The sequence below is a fragment of the Ostrea edulis genome, chromosome 2, assembly GCF_947568905.1.
Source record: "Ostrea edulis chromosome 2, xbOstEdul1.1, whole genome shotgun sequence".
In the NCBI taxonomy this organism is placed as follows: Eukaryota; Metazoa; Mollusca; class Bivalvia; order Ostreida; family Ostreidae; genus Ostrea; species Ostrea edulis.
In genome coordinates this window covers 66455152-66470020 of record NC_079165.1, presented here as the reverse complement: position 1 = coordinate 66470020, position 14869 = coordinate 66455152, and positions in this window count along the sequence as shown.

Here is a 14869-nt window from a genome sequence, read left to right as displayed (position 1 = left end):
GCTTTCTGTGCCTGTTCACATCAATGTTTTTAAAAATGAACCCTGATCTTTAAAAAAAAACAAAAAAAAAACAACAACAAAAAAATACCCAGGTATTTAATATCTTTTATATTTTCTGTAGCAATGTCACTATAATGAAGAACATTTTTCGGCATAGGCCCTCTAGAAAATATATATCGATATTTTTGTTTTATCTGTATTGGCTTGTAACTTCCTTTGATTACAATACAAGTAAAATTCGTTTAAGGTAGCTCATTACACCAAAATTTTATTTAATGGCTCGTTTATACATCTCTTTGAAGTATGATTTCGCCATCGAAATGGCCAGATTTCATGAAACTTGAGAAACTTTGAAACTTTTATTTCACTTTTAGGCCTCACATGAGGCATGGAAGTACAAACATATAAAACAAACAGTAACAAACAGGTAATGAATGAATAAAAAAGTAACATATGTACAGTACAATTGTCAGGTTACTAGTGGAAGGAATATCATTTTTTGAACATTGATCTTACAATTGTACAAAATTTGGCCAAACCGATAAGAGTGAATCTGTCATCACTACGAGGGCGAGTCAATAAGTAACCAGCCTATCCCTTTCCAATTGACCGAGACGGTCACGATTTTCATGCCTTGTTTCAATACATGTTTTAATAGGACCTCCGTGGCCGAGTGGTTAGAGCACCGCATTCAAAATCACACGGCCTCTCACCTCTGGTCAGTGCGGGTTCAAACAGCGCGGGTTCGAATCCCGCTCACGCCGGTAAGTGAGAAAGTATCTAAAGTTGAGTAAGGTCCTATAATTCGGTACTTGTATTTAAAAGGTAAAACAGGCAATGAAATACACGGCGAGTTAGCCGATATTTATGGGTTTTCTGCACCATCTTATGCTCATGTTAAATTCTGGGTAGGGAAATTCCAACGCGGTAGAACGTCTTTAGAAGATGAAGTCAGATCTGGACGCCCAGTGGTTGCCACCGACGAACATATGTGTAAGAAAGTTCGGGATCTGGTATACTCTGATAGGCGAACTCAGATGGAAGAAATAGCGCAGGCAGTAGTCATTTCACATGGTAGTGTTTCAACAATCTTACATGATTGTTTAGGTATGCGCAAGTTAACAGCCCGTTGGATCCCTAAATCCCTTAGCGATGAACAAATGGCAACCAGGGCCCCGTTTTACAAAACAACTTACGACAAAGTCGCAAGTCTTAAATTGTATTGCACACTTATTAGTTTAAATGAGGGGATTAAAACGTTTCTGTAACTTAATTTTCAACATTATTTTTTTCACTGTTTTACATTGAGCGAATCATCTTACAATAAAAACGAGAGAATTCCAGTATGTAAAGTTGGCCGTAAGTCGTAAGTTCTTTTGTAAAATGCACCCCTGAGCATCAGTATGCAGCGCCTTGTTGAAGCGTTTTAGGTCAAAAGATGATTTTCTTTTGCGTTCATATAGACTTGGGTTCATTATTATGAGCCAAAGAATATTCCTCAGAGTCGGCAGTGGGTAGGGTCTGGGTCCCCGAAGCCAAAGAAGTTCAATACGCAATCATCTGCTAGCAAGGTGATGGCCACAGTATTTGGGACACAAAAGGCGTTATTATGTTGGACTTTTTACCCAAGAGAAGTAAAATAACTGGAGTGTACTATGCAAACTTGTCAGACCAGCTGAGAACCGCCATCCATGAAAAACGCCGGGGCAAACTCTCTAAAGGTGTTTTGCTGCAACAACAACAACGCAAGGGTCCACACTTGCAAAGTTGCAATGGATGCTGTAGAGCGAAACGGTTATGAATTAATACCACATCCTGCCTATTCGTCTGACCTAGCTTCTAGCGACTTCTTCCTGTTCCCAAACTTGAACGTGGACGTCATTTCCGGTCTAACAAAGAAGTCGTGACGGCAGTTGAGGAGTGGGTCAATGGAAAGGACCCTGACTTTTTCAGTTCTGGGCTTATGGCACTTGAACATCGTTGGTCTAAGGGCATCACACTAGAGGGCAATTGCATCGAAAAAGAAGAGGTGGATCTCAACCGGAAATATGTTAGGCTGGTTATTTATTGACTCGCCCTCGTATTAGATAAATTTGCAAAACTAATAGCATTTCTACCTTTGTAAATATTGGCAAGTAAAAACATTTTTCTTTCATTATTGACAAATTCACAGTTAAATATGTAGTGGTATTCATCTCCAATTTCATTTGCATTACAGAGATCACATAACCTATCAGAGCTATCAATGCTAAAAAATCTGCCATTCAACTGGTAATCTGTGACTGACACATCTAAAATTACTTAAACTATAAACTGATAAACAAGATCACAAGGCAATAGTGAAAATATTTTTCTGATCTAAAAATCTGCTTTAAAAATTCTATAGTTAATACATTTAGAAGAATAAAAAATATTAGGTTTCCATTCTGCTATAAATGCATCTTTACACATAGTTTTCACTTTTTTGATAAACAGACATTCTTTGGGAGTGAATTGGTCAATCCAATAGTTTAATATTTTTAAATCTAAAATATCCCTGATGTGTAGCAACCAGTCTGAGTGGTAAACATCCTCTTAATGAAGATTGAAAATAATATCATATAACATTCTACCTATCTTTTCTTTTGTTTTCCAGATACAATTTTTTGCCAGAAGCCAACCACTCTGGCATTTATAAACACTTGTAAAGGTACTCTGCCAAGCTCACCATATACAATACTATTTTAAATTTCATTATATATTTACATAATTCCAAATGCAACGACTCAATTAAATTGTTATTTTCATATCCCCATACTTCCGAGCCATAAAGCAAAATTGGAACAACTATTGCATCAGACAGTCTATTGTTTAAAATACAGGTAAATAATTTCCCAAAGCAGCTTAGGATTGTTATTCCTCTATAATTGTCAACATTTGCAGGGTCACCCTTATTTTTATAGATAGGACACATATTACCACTTGCCCGTGAATCTGGTATAACGCCACTTTCAAAGACAATGTTAAAATTTGAACAAACACCGGCATTAATCTAGAAACAGAATGCTTTGAAAATCCATTTAGAATCATATCACTAATGCATGTTTTGTTGTTTTTTCAGTGATTTCACTGCATCAGCAATTTCCTTCTCAGCAATATGCTGGTTAATCACAAAATTATATTCATGTACATTAGCTGGTAAATCAAATTCCACATCAGTCGGAGCATTATTTAGTTCTTTGAAATGTTCAAAAAATGTACTAAGGAGGTACTCTACATCGTCATAATGGTTGACTTCCTTTTAAAACATGGATGAAAATATAAATATCAGCAATATTTTCTTATAAACAAACATAGGTTTCTCAATTTTTTGACACTTGTAGTTGACATTATTTCAGAATATTTAACCACAGTTGGATTTGAACAATACCTTGAATGTAAAACACACCCACTGTCAGTCCTATATCAGTATATCTTGATCAGGTAAACAGAGTATTCCGTGGTCAAAATTAGCATAAGTATGCATAGAACGGCCTAACACACCAGATAACATTCGACCCAGTGCCATCTTGATTTCCAAGTTGATGATGGAGATATTAAAGTCATCTCGTTTAACATAAAGAGGTGGTGCGAGTGTGCAGTTGAAAAAATATGCAAATAATTATCAAGCAGATACTGAAGATTGAGGTAAAAGTATGTACATGTACGTTACATTACTTACTTGGTTTATTTACCAGTGTTTTATGGTTTTATCGTCGGTCGATGTCCTCAAAATTTACAAACTTGTATGAAGGTTAAGTGACTTCAGTGACCTTGACCTCTGGCCTTAGATCATAAAATTGGTATAAATTAAGAACCAGTTTTGATAGCGGGATCTTCAGAAATTATGTTTCCAGGTCAAGTGACTCCAGTGAATTTGACCTTGATTATAAAAAAAAAACTTTTATAACTTTAGAATCGGGACTGATAGAGACATGGGTCTTGAGAAATGATGAGAGGATGTTGGCACCTACGAACTGGAATCAAGATCACGTGATGCCAGTTTTACTAATGGAAGCAAAGTATTTTTTAAAAACTTTCAAAAGCAAGGTCTTTGTAATCTAGATTGTTTTGAATGAAATTTAGATTGGCATGGATTTTGTGAAAGGGAGTTATTAATAGGGGAAAATAGTAGTGCACATTTAAAAAAAATCCCACTTTTATACAGCCAGTACTTCGTTTGGGAAACTTTACAATCAGCAGATTGTAATGTTATCCTGTTTCGTTATCTTATATCTAGTCAGAGTAAACTTCTTTTATTAAAAAGAGAAAATAAAAGTTATCAAATAAACTTGTAAGGGGGGGGGGGGGGGGGTCCTGTCGCGGAAGTAAGTGGTGGTATATTAATCCGGCAAATAGTTTGATGAGAAATGAAGACATATCTTGTTTGTAATGGTATTCCAGACAAAGGCATTGGAAAATGTAAATAAAAGTATATATTTACATTTCCAACTGTTTTCTTTGCGATAACCCCTTGAATCCTCAGTGTGTTCATTTTCCGCAGATTGAAATAATTAGTACCCTCAAGTAGGACCCGGGATCACCCGAAAGTAGTTCTTATATCTCGAAATAAATGCGCGTGATAATAAATTCAAGTAAAACTCTTATCTGTTAGAAAAGGATGAATATGCCTACTTTCTGTATGGCTTTGTCATTGTCGAAGCACAAATATTTCGGCAGGTAGACATGCTCCAATTTACATTCTGTTATGAATTCTATTATTAGATTTCTCACTTTTGTTTTTCTTATGTTTATTAATTACTATTATTATTATTATTATCAATCTCTATTTCTTTTCCTGACGGAGTGATATTTTTGTTTCAATGCTTACAGATGAATAAATTTCATCACTATATAAAACCAAAAAAGTATGCTTTAGTGGGACCATATCAATGTAGGGGAATTTGTTCCCAACCTGTTCATTAATGGTTCTACAAAGGCTACCCGTGGTCACCATTATAATATAATGATCATATAATGGTTACCACTGGTCACCCATTGATGTAATGGTAATATAAAGATTACCTCTGGTCACCCATTGATGTAATGGGTTCTCTTTGGTCACCCATTATGTAATTGTCAAATAAAGGTTCCCTCTGGTCGCCTATTGATATAATGGTCATATAAGGGTAATCTCTGGTCACCCTTTGATGTAATGGTCATATAAGAGTTGCCCCTGGTCACCCTTTGATGTAATGGTCATATAAGAGTTGCCCCTGGTCACCCTTTGATGTAATGGTCATATAAGAGTTGCCCCTGGTCACCCTTTGATGTAATGGTCATATAAGAGTTGCCACTGGTCACCCTTTGATGTAATGATCATATAAGAGTTGCCCCTGGTCACCCTTTGATGTAATGGTCATATAAGAGTTGCCCCTGGTCACCCTTTGATGTAATGGTCATATAAGAGTTGCCACTGGTCACCCAATGATGTAATGGTCATATAAGAGTTGCCCCTGGTCACCCTTTGATGTAATGGTCATATAAGAGTTGCCACTGGTCACCCTTTGATGTAATGGTCATATAAGAGTTGCCACTGGTCACCCAATGATGTAATGATCATATAAGAGTTGCCCCTGGTCACCCTTGATGTAATGGTCATATAAGAGTTGCCCCTGGTCACCCTTTGATGTAATGGTCATATAAGATTACCTCTGGTCACTCATTGATGTAATGGTCATATATATGTAAGGGTTTCATCTGGTCATCCATTGCTGTAAATGTCACATAGGGTTACCTCTGGTCATCCATTGCTGTAAATGTCACATAGGGTTACCTCTGGTCATCCATTGCTGTAAATGTCACATAGGGTTACCTCTGGTCATCCATTGCTGTAAATGTCACATAGGGTTACCTCTGGTCATCCATTGCTGTAAATGTCACATAGGGTTACCTCTGGTCATCCATTGCTGTAAATGTCACATAGGGTTACCTCTGGTCATCCATTGCTGTAAATGTCACATAGGGTTACCTCTGGTCATCCATTGCTGTAAATGTCACATAGGGTTACCTCTGGTCAGCTTTTGATGTAATGTTCATATAAGGTTACCTCTCTGGTCACCCTTTGATGTAATGGTCAAATAAAGGTCTCCTCTGGTCACCCTAACTTTCATGTAAATGTCATATAAGAGTTTCCTGTGGTCACCCATGGATGTAATGGTCATGCAAGGGTTACCCCTGGTCACCCATTGACAGAATTAATAGAAAGGTGTCCTGAAGTAACCGACATATCAGTGTATGGTGGCCTTAGGTCATCCTTGTTTATATTTCTTCTTCAATTTCAAATATATAGCCAAGTAACAGATAGAGTGACCACATAACTAATCTCCTTCTCTGTCCGAAATCCATACTTCCCGTGATCTCTTATACACGTCTTACAGACACGCCTTATATGTTATATTTTCTATTTACAACAATTCTAATGAACAATTACAAAGTCAAACCATAACATAATTTAGACAAATTACCCTGGGACAATCTGAAGATAAATTTGGACAACACTTACTTAGGTTTGGTGAAAATATGCCCAGTAGATAAGATTTGCAAACGGATAGACAAATGATTGAAAATAGCTCATTTTATTCTTTGGCTCGGGTGAGCTAAACATTTCACCTTGACACTGTTGTAGCATCATATTAAAATATAATCCACCGTAACATAATTTTCATGTCTGAAATCAATAGGTGACCACAGGTCATCCTCTGGTGCAACATTATCTTATAATTATCTGTATATGAATAACAAATAAAACAAAAGGATGATATTCGAAGTTCAATTTCACTGCATTTTATTTATTACAAGCTAGGTTCATATCACATTCTCGTATTTGGGAAAGTCTGGGGGATGCAGATAAAAGTGAATTATCATTTTCAAAATTAGGCTATTTTTTGCTAAGAAATGATGACATGTAAATGGCCAATAATGACTTGCTCGATATTCATTTTCCTCTGGTAGTAGCAATATCCAGTGTCGGTGATACATGGTGGGTGTGAAAGTTAGTAGATTTAGGATAGTTTTAGTGCTGCAATGTAAATACGTTAGAAATTTAGTGTAGTTTTAGTGCTGCGGTGTAAATACTTAGTAGATTTAGTGTAGTTTTAGTACTGCTATGTAAATACGTTAGTAGATTTAGTGTAGTTTTAGTGCAGCGGTGTAAATACTTAGTAGATTTAGTGTAGTTTTAGTGCTGCGGTGTGAACAAAGTGCTTTTAGTGTAGTTTTAAAGCTGTGGTGTAAATACGTTAGTAGATTTAGTGTAGTTTTAGTGATGCTATGTAAATACGTTAGTAGATATAGCGCAGTTTTAGTGCTACGATGTAAATACGTTAGTAGATTTAGTGTAGTTTTAGTGTTGCGGTGTAAATACGTTGGTAGATTTAGTGTAGTTTTAGTGCTGCGGTGTAAATACGTTAGTAGATTTAGTGTAGTTTTAGTGATGCGGTGTAAATACGTTAGTAGATATAGCGCAGTTTTAGTGCTACGATGTAAATACGTTAGTAGATTTAGTGTAGTTTTAGTGTTGCGGTGTACATACGTTGGTAGATTTAGTGTAGTTTTAGTGCTGCGGTGTAAATACGTTAGTAGATTTAGTGTAGTTTTAGTGCTGCTATGTAAATACGTTAGTAAATTTAGTGTACTTTTAGTGCTGCTATGTAAATACGTTAGTAAATTTAATGTAGTTTTAGTGCAGCGGTGTAAATACGTTAGTAGATTTAGTGTAGTTTTAGTGATGCTATGTAAATACGTTAGTAGATATAGCGCAGTTTTAGTGCTACGATGTAAATACGTTAGTAGATTTAGTGTAGTTTTAGTGTTGCGGTGTAAATACGTTGGTAGATTTAGTGTAGTTTTAGTGCTGCGGTGTAAATACGTTAGTAGATTTAGTGTAGTTTTAGTGATGCGGTGTAAATACGTTAGTAGATATAGCGCAGTTTTAGTGCTACGATGTAAATACGTTAGTAGATTTAGTGTAGTTTTAGTGTTGCGGTGTACATACGTTGGTAGATTTAGTGTAGTTTTAGTGCTGCGGTGTAAATACGTTAGTAGATTTAGTGTAGTTTTAGTGCTGCTATGTAAATACGTTAGTAAATTTAGTGTACTTTTAGTGCTGCTATGTAAATACGTTAGTAAATTTAATGTAGTTTTAGTGCAGCGGTGTAAATACGTTAGTAGATTTAGTGTAATTTTAGTGCTGCGGTGTAAATACGTTAGTAGATTTAGTGTAGTTTTAGTGCTGCAGTGAAAGTACGTTAGTAGATATAGCGCAGTTTTAGTGCTACGATGTAAATACGTTAGTAGATTTAGTGTAGTTTTAATGCTGCGGTGTAAATACGTTAGTAAATTTAGTGTAGTTTTAGTGCTGCGGTGTAAATATGTTAGTAGACTTAGTGTAATTTTAGTGTTGCGGTATAAATACGTTAGTAAATGTAGTGTAGTTTTAGTGCTGCGGTGTAAATACGTTAGTAGATTTAGTGTAGTTTTAATGCTGCGGTGTAAATACGTTAGTAAATTTAGTGTAGTTTTAGTGCTGCGGTGTAAATATGTTAGTAGACTTAGTGTAATTTTAGTGTTGCGGTATAAATACGTTAGTAAATGTAGTGTAGTTTTAGTGCTGCGGTGTAAATACGTTAGTAGATTTAGTGTAGTTTTAGTGCTGCAGTGAAAGTACGTTAGTAGATATAGCGCAGTTTTAGTGCTACGATGTAAATACGTTAGTAGATTTAGTGTAGTTTTAGTGCTGCAGTGTAAATACGTTAGCAGATTTAGTGTAATTTTAGTGCTGTGGTGTAAATACTTTAGTAGTTTTAGTGTAGTTTTAGTGCTGCGGTGTAAACAAAGTGCTTTTAGTGTAGTTTTAGTGCTGCGATGTGAATACGTTACTAGATTTAGTGTAGTATTTAGTGCTGCGGTGTAAATACGTTAGTAGATTTAGTTTTAGTGATGCGGTGTAAATACGTTAGTAGATATAGTGCTGCGATGTAAATACGTTAGTAGATTTAGTGTAGTTTTAGTGTTATCATTAATGCAGGTGTATTTTCTTGTTGTTTTGTAATTCTCTGTTAATATTAGCCATATTGAGAAAACCTAAGAAGGGAGATAGCAATCTTACATTCAACCAAAATATTGCAGTATCTAAAATTTTGCATGGATTTATTTTGTCTACACAGATATTTGTGTAACCAATTTCATTTTATTGTTATCGAACCAATATCCGATTTTCTTTCTTTTAATGTTATTATTTTTTTTTAATTTCATTTTTTGTTGTTGCTATTTTATGTCTTCTGTTTATAATATTTATACCTACAACTATTGATTACCAATGCACATTTAAAGTATAAAATATTTAATGATTTCATACGAAATTATAGTAGAATTTCTTATAAGCTGCCACCTCATGAATTATCTATATTATTGCAATGTTAATATTATTATATCCTTTGTGTATTTATATATTCCAATTTTCCTTCAACGGAGAGGACTTACGAGTATATAGGCAGTGCCTATTGTCCTATCATATCATGAATTATCATTATAAAATACTGTTTAAATCTAAATTCAAACTAAATTCAAATCATGTAAACCTTTTTGTTTGTCCCGAAGAAGGGTCAGGACGTCCTGTCGTTGGTCATTTTAGTGCTATGAATAATTTTAGAACCTGGCTTTGTACCATGTTGTGGATTTGACACTTCATGGTATCAGGTGTATATATATATATATATATATATATATATATATATATATATATATATATATATACAATGTATATATATATATATATATATATATATATATATATATATATATATATATATACACGAAATATGCGGATTGACAGAAAATGAAATGTTTCTTGTTCTTCTGGGGCGGTATACAATATACAATATACGAAACAGACAATCAAACCTTCTGCTTACTGAACTTCAATCTTGTTCGAAACGCAGCTCCGCATTACCAGAGAGCTCTGGCTCAGTTACAGGTCTCGCCTCCCTAGCTGTCAGACACCATGCCGTTATCTGCCCCCTATCCAACACATACTTTAAGGGTAGTGTATATATGTTTATTCTTCTATATTATTTTTGTTTATATATATATATCTGTTCAAAATGTAATATTCATGTATATGTAATTGTATGTTAACTTATATTGCAATATCTCCATATGGAGGAAATAAAGAATGAATGAAAAGGAGGAGTGGGAAAATTTGTTGAAATTGACGAAAGTAAATTTGGTAAAAGAAAATTTCACAAGCAACAGAAAGTTGACGGTGTATGGGTTTTTGATGGCATTGAAAGGGAGACGAAAACGTGCTTTTTTACAACAGTGGTAGATCGAACACGAGACAATAAAAGCCAATATACAGCCCGGTACAACAATAATTAGCGATTGCTGGAAAGCTTATGATATTCTTCATAAAGAAGGGTTCGAACATTTAAAAGTAAATCATTCCGTAGATCCCGATACAAGGGCACACACCAATACTATAGAATCTACCTGGCATGCATTAAAAAAGTTATTAACAGTCAGTGGCACTTGGGGAGGCGAGACAGCTGACAATGCAGTGTGAACGATACTTATTTCAGTCAGTACTGCATCCGAAAAAAATATCTTACAGACTATCAAGATCCAGAATTCATTAAATCTGTATACCACCTCTTGATACTCGTACCTAACCTTCATCAAAGGAACCTTTGATTGCCAAACAACAAGTTCTGCAACCCCTCAATTTGATTAATCCAAAGAACAACTTAGATAAATTCATGTTGTAAGGTAAGACAATTTTTAACTATATTTGACTTATTGGGGGCTGCCGCCGCTAAAGTATACTCAAATGCCGTTGGGCTTTTATTTTTAACGTATGATTTTCAATGCTCAGCATCCAAGGCGAAAATGGCGGTGTGTAAAAATTTTACATTCCGCTGAGCAACGGCAAGGGATATAACTACTTATACACAGTCGCATGCTTCTGTGGACTGTATAGTAGAAACTTCCCCCGATGTTATATAGATGTTAACAACATCATTATCGAAGTAGAATATGTTTCGTTGTTTGTTTGTTTTGTTGTTGTTGGGTTTGTTTGTTTTTTTTTGGTTTTTTTTTTTTTTTTTGGTTTTTTTTAATTTCATCATTTATTAAAAAGTATATACATATTATTTGGGATAAAATATCCTCGGATACTCCCACATACTTCTCACCAATGGTGCCAGGAGCCCATTGGATTGAATGTATTTTATTGTGATTATTTTATACAAGGCATATATATAATTAATATGAAAATACATAATACATGTATCACTATATGTATAATAACAAATATTTTTCGAAGTCATAGAAATGTCATATACAACGTTCATGTAGATATATCAATAGTAGAAAAACACCAAAATTACTCAAGGAATAATATATAAACAATATTGTCCTAAGTTGACCGTATAGTTATAATGATAAATATTTAAGGATAGTATATACTTGTCTCTTCACAGCAGTCAAGTTACATTAATTTACAAAGATATTCAAAACAAGAGATGTTTGTAAAACACATATGCCCCCCATGGTGCAAAATTAAAAAGGATTATACACACACACATCATTTAATTGAGAGTAGTATCATCAATTCAAAATATTGAGCAGACAATATCTTCCTATGTCAAGAGTGGATTGACCATGTGACCTAAAAATCAATAGGGGTCATCAACTCCTGAAGATGTACCAGTGTACCAAGTTTGATGTCTGTCAAGCAAAGGGTTCTCAAGATATTGAACGGACAGTATATTCCTATGTCCAATTTGACCATTGACTTTTGACCATGTGACCTTAAAATAATTAGTAGTCATCTTCTCCTGAAGATGTACCAGTGTACCAAGTTTGATGTCTGTCAAGCAAAGGGTTCTCAAGATATGGAGCAGACAGTATATTCCAATGTCCAGTTTGACCCTTGACCTTTGACCATGTGATCTGAAAATCAATAGGGGTCGTATTCTCCTGAAGACGTACCAGTGTACCACGTTTGATGTCTGTCAAGCAAAGGGTTCTCAAGATATTGAACGGACAGTATATTCCTATGTCCAGTTTGACCCTTGACCTTTAAACATGTGACCTCAAAATAAATAGGGGTAATTTTCTCCTGAAGATGTACCAGTGTACCAAGTTTGATGTCTGTCAAGCGAAGGGTTCTCAAAATATTGAACAGACAGTATATTCCTGTTTAGTGTGACCCTTGACCTTTGACCATGCGACCTCAAAATCAATAGTGGTCGTCTTCTCCTGAAGTCGTATCAGTGTACCAAGTTTGATGTCTGTCAAAAAAAGGGTTCTCAAGATACTGAGCAGACAGTATATTCCCATGTCATGTTTGACCCTTGACCTTTGACCATGTGACCTCAAAATCAATAGGGGTCATCTTCTCTTGAAGATATACCAGTGTATCAAGTTTGATGTCTGTCAAGCAAAGGGTTCTCGAGATATTTGACGGAGAGTATATTCCTATGTCCAGTTTGACCCTTGACCTTTGACCATGTGACCTCAAAATCAATGGGGGTCATCTTCTTCTGAAGATGTACTGGCGTACCAAGTTTGATGTCTGTCAAGCAAAGGGTTCTCTAGACATTGAATGGTCAGTATATTCCTATGCCCAGTTTGACCCTTGACCTTTGACCATATAACCTCAAAATCAATAGGGGTCATCTACTCCTTAGGATGTACCAGTGTGCCAAGTTTGATGTCTTTCAAGCAAAGGGTTCTCAAGATATTGAGCGGACATTATATTCCTATGTCCAGAGTAGATTGACCCTTGACCTTTGATCTTTTGACCTGAAAAACAATAGGGATCCTCTTTTGCATTTGCATATACTTCTGCATTATAAACGTGGATATTGCTAAAAATAATTTTTGAAAAATTTATAGTTTAACAAATAAAGAAAAAAATCTGTAGATTATGTGCGATAAGAATGGTATAATGCTTATCAAGCTAGGCAATTTTTAGATCAATATTTTTAAAATAAGAAAAAGGGCTTCATATAAGAGAACCAAACTCTAGTACAAGGGTACACGTTTTTTTTTTTTTTTTTTTTTTTTTTTTTTTTTTTTTTTTTTGGTACGTATATCAATAACATAGGTCTTATTAGTGTTTATTATAGATAATCCCTATCTGCTATTACATGTATCTTCTGTAGTCAGCTTCTTTTTCTTTTTATGTCGACATGTTACTAATACTGCCATCAAATTTGACTTTCTTCTTTTGTATGTTGCTCTTTATTGTATGCCCTCAAGGGCCTCAAATTGGTTTCAAATAAATTTATTCTATTCTAAACATTCAGTCTAACCTTAACTGCTTAAGACTGTGTGTGAGGTGTGGGTGTGAAAAGGCTGAAATAACTCAAAATTAGAGAGGTTTTTTTTTCCATGGTAAGGTTTCGACTTTAGTAGCTAGGTTATAGGAGGACAATATAACTTTGGCAACATCTTTCTTTAATATGCATAAGGAATTGATTTACTTGACACTGCAAGCTGTCGTTGTCTATCTAGTTTTTATGTGTATAACACGTGTTGATCAACTTGAGATCTACTCAAAGGCAGAATGTTATTTCCTGTCTTACCCAGCCAAACTTGACAAAGGAATTTTTTTTTTTTTTTTACATGACATGACCGTTCTATCGACCGTATCAAATAGCGGATCGTAAAATGATTTCAGTGCATAGTTATATCAGTCAATCTTTTATAATGCTTGAAGACCCATCTCATGACCGTACGGTTGGTGAAAATGTAGGCGGAGCCTAATCTAAACAGATGTTATTTACCTGGAGTGGCCAGGGTCTACCAAGGTGTTAATTGGTATATCCCATGGCACCCAAAGAAATACACAGAGACAGAACATGGTAGAAATCTAACTGTACCTGCTTTTTAAAAAATATACACAGGACCTGTCTCAGGGACCTCTGCAGAGTTTCCATGGTTATAGTGTTTGAATAATGGTTATATTCCTAAGGGTAGCTGACACACAGTCTACACCCACCCTCTTTTTCTTTCTCTTACTCTCAGTCATTGACTCAATGAATAATTTCTGTTATAAATATAGAGATATCATAAATTGATGACAAATTATTTCAATAATTAAGTTACAAATTTTAGAAATTATTGTGCAAATTATTGTTTGATTTCTGATTGTGTAATTTATAATACATGTATGTAGAGGGAAAAAAAACTACAATTATATTGAAATTGCATTGTTCAGGGGTCTTTTTAAAAACAATTGAATTACTAGAAAATAGCAGTTGTGAACAGGTCAATGTTATCAAAACTCAGGTATGCTGGCCTTCCTCAAGATCTAAAGAATGTATGTAGGTACTGGCTGTTATTGTTATCAAAACACCTCTCTGGGGTAGCTCCAGACCTCAGTGACTGCAGATGTCACTCCGCCTGAGATCTATTGTTAAATGTTTGATTGACAAGCACCCTACAATTTGTGGGTGTTAACTTAGAATTGGGTCTTTAATTTCTGTGCTGTATGTATTATCACATGTGCTACATGTATTGTCGCGTATTATGTAAACATTGAATTGAATGCACAGAGATGTTCTCACATACTACCTTGCACACTCGCATCGAATTTGGGGGAAAAAATTAATTCTACATGCCATGAAAAAAAAAAAAACCAATGATGCAGTCCTCGATTTTAGATACACATGTACGTTTCTGTGCATGCTGTACATATACATTTCTGTACATGTTGTACATGTACATTTCTGTACATGTTGTACATGTACATTTCTGTACATGCTGTATTTCATTATATGAATAGTGCATGTAGCTGAGGGCATCATTGAGAATTTTCACCCCGAGAAAACCACCGTCAACC